Source organism: Salvelinus fontinalis, chromosome 34, assembly GCF_029448725.1.
Source record: "Salvelinus fontinalis isolate EN_2023a chromosome 34, ASM2944872v1, whole genome shotgun sequence".
In the NCBI taxonomy this organism is placed as follows: Eukaryota; Metazoa; Chordata; class Actinopteri; order Salmoniformes; family Salmonidae; genus Salvelinus; species Salvelinus fontinalis.
Genome location: NC_074698.1, coordinates 38,520,230 through 38,526,544, shown reverse-complemented (window position 1 = coordinate 38,526,544; position 6,315 = coordinate 38,520,230).

The window sequence follows — 6,315 nt, the reverse complement described above, 5'->3', positions numbered from 1 at the left end:
AGGGAGTGCGGTGATGTAGTGTCCATGACTAAAGAAGAGAGGGAGTGTGGTGATGTAGTGTCCACAACTAAAGAAGAGAGGGAGTGCGGTGATGTAGTGTCCATGACTAAAGAAGAGAGGGAGTGTGGTGATGTAGTGTCCACAACTAAAGAAGAGGGAGTGTGGTGATGTAGTGTCCACAACTAAAGAAGAGAGGGAGTGTGGTGATGTAGTGTCCACGACTAAAGAAGAGAGGGAGTGCGGTGATGTAGTGTCCATGACTAAAGAAGAGAGGGAGTGTGGTGATGTAGTGTCCACAACTAAAGAAGAGAGGGAGTGCGGTGATGTAGTGTACACAACTAAAGAAGAGAGGGAGTGCGGTGATGTAGTGTCCACAACTAAAGAAGAGTGGGAGTGTGGTGATGTAGTGTCCACAACTAAAGAAGAGAGGGAGTGTGGTGATGTAGTGTCCACGACTAAAGAAGAGAGGGAGTGCGGTGATGTAGTGTCCACGACTAAAGAAGAGGGAGTGTGGTGATGTAGTGTCCACAACTAAAGAAGAGAGGGAGTGTGGTGATGTAGTGTCCACGACTAAAGAAGAGAGGGAGTGCGGTGATGTAGTGTCCACAACTAAAGAAGAGAGGGAGTGCGGTGATGTAGTGTCCACAACTAAAGAAGAGAGGGAGTGCGGTGATGTAGTGTACACAACTAAAGAAGAGAGGGAGTGCGGTGATGTAGTGTCCACAACTAAAGAAGAGTGGGAGTGTGGTGATGTAGTGTCCACAACTAAAGAAGAGAGGGAGTGTGGTGATGTAGTGTCCACAACTAAAGAAGAGGGAGTGTGGTGATGTAGTGTCCACGACTAAAGAAGAGAGGGAGTGTGGTGATGTAGTGTCCACAACTAAAGAAGAGAGGGAGTGCGGTGATGTAGTGTCCACAACTAAAGAAGAGAGGGAGTGTGGTGATGTAGTGTCCACAACTAAAGAAGAGTGGGAGTGGGGTGATGTAGTGTCCACAACTAAAGAAGAGAGGGAGTGCGGTGATGTAGTGTCCACAACTAAAGAAGAGAGGGAGTGTGGTGATGTAGTGTCCACAACTAAAGAAGAGGGAGTGCGGTGATGTAGTGTCCACGACTAAAGAAGAGAGGGAGTGCGGTGATGTAGTGTCCACTACTAAAGAAGAGAGGGAGTGCGGTGATGTAGTGTCCACGACTAAAGAAGAGAGGGAGTGCGGTGATGTAGTGTCCACGACTAAAGAAGAGAGGGAGTGTGGTGATGTAGTGTCCACGACTAAAGAAGAGAGGGAGTGTGGTGATGTAGTGTCCACGACTAAAGAAGAGAGGGAGTGCGGTGATGTAGTGTCCACGACTAAAGAAGAGAGGGAGTGTGGTGATGTAGTGTCCACGACTAAAGAAGAGAGGGAGTGTGGTGATGTAGTGTCCACTACTAAAGAAGAGAGGGAGTGTGGTGATGTAGTGTCCACAACTAAAGAAGAGAGGGAGTGTGGTGATGTAGTGTCCACGACTAAAGAAGAGAGGGAGTGTGGTGATGTAGTGTCCACAACTAAAGAAGAGAGGGAGTGTGGTGATGTAGTGTCCACAACTAAAGAAGAGTGGGAGTGTGGTGATGTAGTGTCCACAACTAAAGAAGAGAGGGAGTGTGGTGATGTAGTGTCCACAACTAAAGAAGAGAGGGAGTGTGGTGATGTAGTGTCCACAACTAAAGAAGAGTGGGAGTGTGGTGATGTAGTGTCCACAACTAAAGTAGAGAGGGAGTGTGGTGATGTAGTGTCCACGACTAAAGAAGAGAGGGAGTGCGGTGATGTAGTGTCCACAACTAAAGAAGAGAGGGAGTGTGGTGATGTAGTGTCCACGACTAAAGAAGAGAGGGAGTGTGGTGATGTATTGTCCACGACTAAAGAAGAGAGGGAGTGCGGTGATGTAGTGTCCACTACTAAAGAAGAGAGGGAGTGCGGTGATGTAGTGTCCACAACTAAAGAAGAGAGGTAGTGCGGTGATGTAGTGTCCACGACTAAAGAAGAGAGGGAGTGCGGTGATGTAGTGTCCACGACTAAAGAAGAGAGGGAGTGTGGTGATGTAGTGTCCACAACTAAAGAAGAGAGGGAGTGCGGTGATGTAGTGTCCACGACTAAAGAAGAGAGGGAGTGTGGTGATGTAGTGTCCACGACTAAAGAAGAGAGGGAGTGTGGTGATGTAGTGTCCACGACTAAAGAAGAGAGGGAGTGTGGTGATGTAGTGTCCACAACTAGAGAATAATTGTGGAATCTGAAAAGACACATATCCCTAAAGCATGATGGTGTACTTACTACCTGCACATGCTAACAGAAAGGAACGAGGTGGTAGATAACTAAGTGTGTCATTCTAGCAAAATATTGACAAACTAAAAATAAAAGTTCTTAAAAGTTCTGTTCATTTTTGTTCTATTTTCTATACAACAGGCCATAATTGATTTGGGCCCAACAGGCCTGGCATATTCCCTTTTATATGGGTTATTTTGCCTAAAAACTTAAGGCCTACCAATAGAAATGTAATAAAAACAACTCTGCATCTGTGCCCAGACTGGCAAGAGTGTCCCGAAGGTGTTTAGAATCCCCAGTGGCTCTGCAAGGTCTGAGAGGAAGTTCTCTGCTGCTGACCGGCTCTCCAGACACCATCACGAGCCTGAAGCAACAGACTGGACAAACTCATGTTTCTAAAAATGAATTCAAAGGCACTGAGCCTAATAAGGCATTTTTAATTGAATTTGTATTTAATTCTAAGTAAGTAAGAGACTGTATGCGCAATTTATAGACTATAATGACTTAATACAACATAATGTTGTTTAAATGCTGAGAGCTTTATGTCCCTACCAGCCAGTGTCACACTCCCAAATGCTTCACAATGTATTTCTTTGTAGCTGTAGCCTTGAAATAATTGGTATAATACAGGCTAAATAATTCATTTTGGTTCCTTGTTAGGCTCCCTGTCTGTCTCCTGACCTATTTAGAGGGTTTATATGCTGTTTAATATGACATGGAGCCTATTTGAAATGATAAGAGCTTCTTACATTCACCTTTTCATGTTTATTAAAAAACTTTTCATTAAAATCATGTCGTTTGGTTTCAATAATTCAAAACCAATAGGTAGGTCCAGGTAATCACCAAGTAATTACACACACAGTCTCAGCCACGACACCTACCAGCATACATAAATTACACACAGTCTCAGCCACGACACCTACCAGCATACATAAATTACACACACAGTCTCAGCCACGGCACCTACCAGCATACATTAATTACACACACAGTCTCAGCCACGACACCTACCAGCATACATTAATTACACCCACAGTCTCAGCCACGACACCTACCAGCATACATTAATTACACCCACAGTCTCAGCCACGACACCTACCAGCATACATTAATTACACACACAGTCTCAGCCACGACACCTACCAGCATACATTAGACACGCAGTCTCAGCCACGACACCGGCCAGCATACATTAGACACACAGTGACTAGGCCCAGAGGGCTAGTCCCATAGTCCCACCTCAAAGCTGGCCAGGAGAGGTCTGGAATCCCCGCCCAAAATACCCCCACTCCAACTTCCCCCAACCCCAACCATGACTTCTATAAGACCCCTTCATTCAAGACACAACTTGGCCCATAATCAAACCCAAACCTTCAACCAACCACCGGCCCTCACTTCTATAAGACCCTTTCATCTATCACACTTAGACCCAACTAAACCCAAACCCAAACCACAACCTGAGACCCCCACCCCCAAACCCCAGACTTAACCCCCCACCACACACACACACAGCTCTGACAGAGAAGTCTCTCAGCACTGCTGCCTCTGAGGAAGAGTGTGTCCAGACTAGTCCAACCAGCAGCAGAGGTCGATCTAGTCAAACACTCTATTTTCATCATCAGTCAGTCCAGACTGGAGACACATAATAGTACTGAGGTTAGAATGATGATATGGTGATGTGTGGTGGGGCCGCTCGTGTGTGTGTGTCTGTGCCCCTGTCGCCATCTGGTTGTGTGTCTCTGTGCCCCTGTCTCCATCCGTCCGTCCGTCCGTGCGTGCGTAAGACAAGTGTGTTTGTGCTGAGAGGAGCGGAACATTCCAGTGACTGCAGACAATTAAGAGGGTGAAATCCAGAAGCCTGGCTGAGTTGAGTCAGTTCAGTCCTGCTGCATCGTAACCAGATGACCCTCTCTGATCCCCCTGTCAGCTGAATGGCACATTGACCAGCTAATATATAGTGCAGGCACTACGCATCACCACTAGCACCTCCCTAGTTAACCCTGTACCAACAATCCCCTCACCCAGCGCGCGTGTGTGTGTGTGTAACAGGAAGCTGACAGGAAACACAGCTAGCCCAGGTAATCGCCATGATGTCGCCATGCAGTTTTTACTGAACAAGCTGGTTGTAATTGAGTCCAATTTTAAAATTGACTGATTACAACCAGACCAGAAGGTCCTATTAAAGTCTTTATAATTACCTTTATGGAGAAAGAGAGGGGGGGAGGGGAATGGAGAGAGAGAGAGGGGGGGAGGGGAACGGAGTGAGAGAGAAAGGGGGGGGGGGGGAGAGAGAGGGGGGGGGACAAAGAAAGAAAGAGACAAACATTTTTCGCCATCATTCCTCATCCAAGTTCTATTCCCCAAAAGCTTAACTGGAGCAGAGAGAGAAAGAACGAGAGAAAGAAAGAAAGAACGAGAGAAAGAAAGAACGAACGAGAGAAAGAAAGAAAGAACGAACGAGAGAAAGAAAGAGCGAAAGAAAGAATGAGAGAAAGAAAGAAAGAAAGAAAGAGAGAGAGAGAGAGAGAGAGAAAGAGAGTCCACACCATGATGTTCCAAAGCAAACAGTCCTTCCAAACTGTGACACAACACGGCCAACCTGAGAGGAGCCAGCGTGATGCTTGGATTACACCCATTAAGCACAGTCCATTAAATGAAAAGCAGTCGTGGTAAAAATAAATAAAGGACAAATCCCTCTTTATCTCAATCTCAGGCCCAATAAATACACTGCTAGGATATTTGACTCTGGTTTCCAGGATTGGTTTCTGAATCAACACAGTAGTGTGGTTTGGTAGAGTACGTTCATTATCCTACTGACTCAGGGCTGTCTTCATTAAGGCAGATGTAGCAAATCGTTTTGCAACGTGGGAAAATAAATGCATTTCTTATTGGACATGCTCAGATAGTACCTCCCCTTATCACTCTGTTTTGTACCATTTTCTTCTATTTGTTACCTACTGAACATGACCCAGAGGTGCGCCCTTAAGTGCCATGTTGAGGAGTTAAACCTGAAGTGATGCCATGTTGAGGAGTTAGACCTGAAGTGATGCCATGTTGAGGAGATAGACCTGAAGTGATGCCATGTTGAGGAGATAGACCTGAAGTGATGCCATGTTGAGGAGATAGACCTGAAGTGATGCCATGTTGAGGAGATAGACCTGAAGTGATGCCATGTTGAGGAGTTAGACCTGAAGTGATGCCATGTTGAGGAGTTAGACCTGAAGTGATGCCATGTTGAGGAGTTAGACCTGAAGTGATGCCATGTTGAGGAGTTAGACCTGAAGTGATGCCATGTTGAGGAGTTAGACCTGAAGTGATGCCATGTTGAGGAGTTAGACCTGAAGTGATGCCATGTTGGGGAGTTAGACCTGAAGTGATGCCATGTTGAGGAGTTAGACCTGCAGTGATGCCATGTTGAGGAGTTAGACCTGAAGTGACGCCATGTTGGGGAGTTAGACCTGAAGTGATGCCATGTTGAGGAGTTAGACCTGAAGTGATGCCATGTTGAGGAGTTAGACCTGAAGTGATGCCATGTTGAGGAGTTAGACCTGAAGTGATGCCATGTTGGGGAGTTAGACCTGAAGTGATGCCATGTTGAGGAGTTAGACCTGAAGTGATGCCATGTTGGGGAGTTAGACCTGAAGTGATGCCATGTTGAGGAGTTAGACCTGAAGTGATGCCATGTTGAGGAGTTAGACCTGAAGTGATGCCATGTTGGGGAGTTAGACCTGAAGTGATGCCATGTTGAGGAGTTAGACCTGAAGTGATGCCATGTTGGGGAGTTAGACCTGAAGTGATGCCATGTTGAGGAGTTAGACCTGAAGTGATGCCATGTTGAGGAGTTAGACCTGAAGTGATGCCGTGTTGAGGAGTTAGACCTGAAGTGACGCCATGTTGAGGAGTTAGACCTGAAGTGATGCCATGTTGAGGAGTTAGACCTGAAGTGATGCCGTGTTGAGGAGTTAGACCTGAAGTGACGCCATGTTGAGGAGTTAGACCTGAAGTGATGCCATGTTGAGG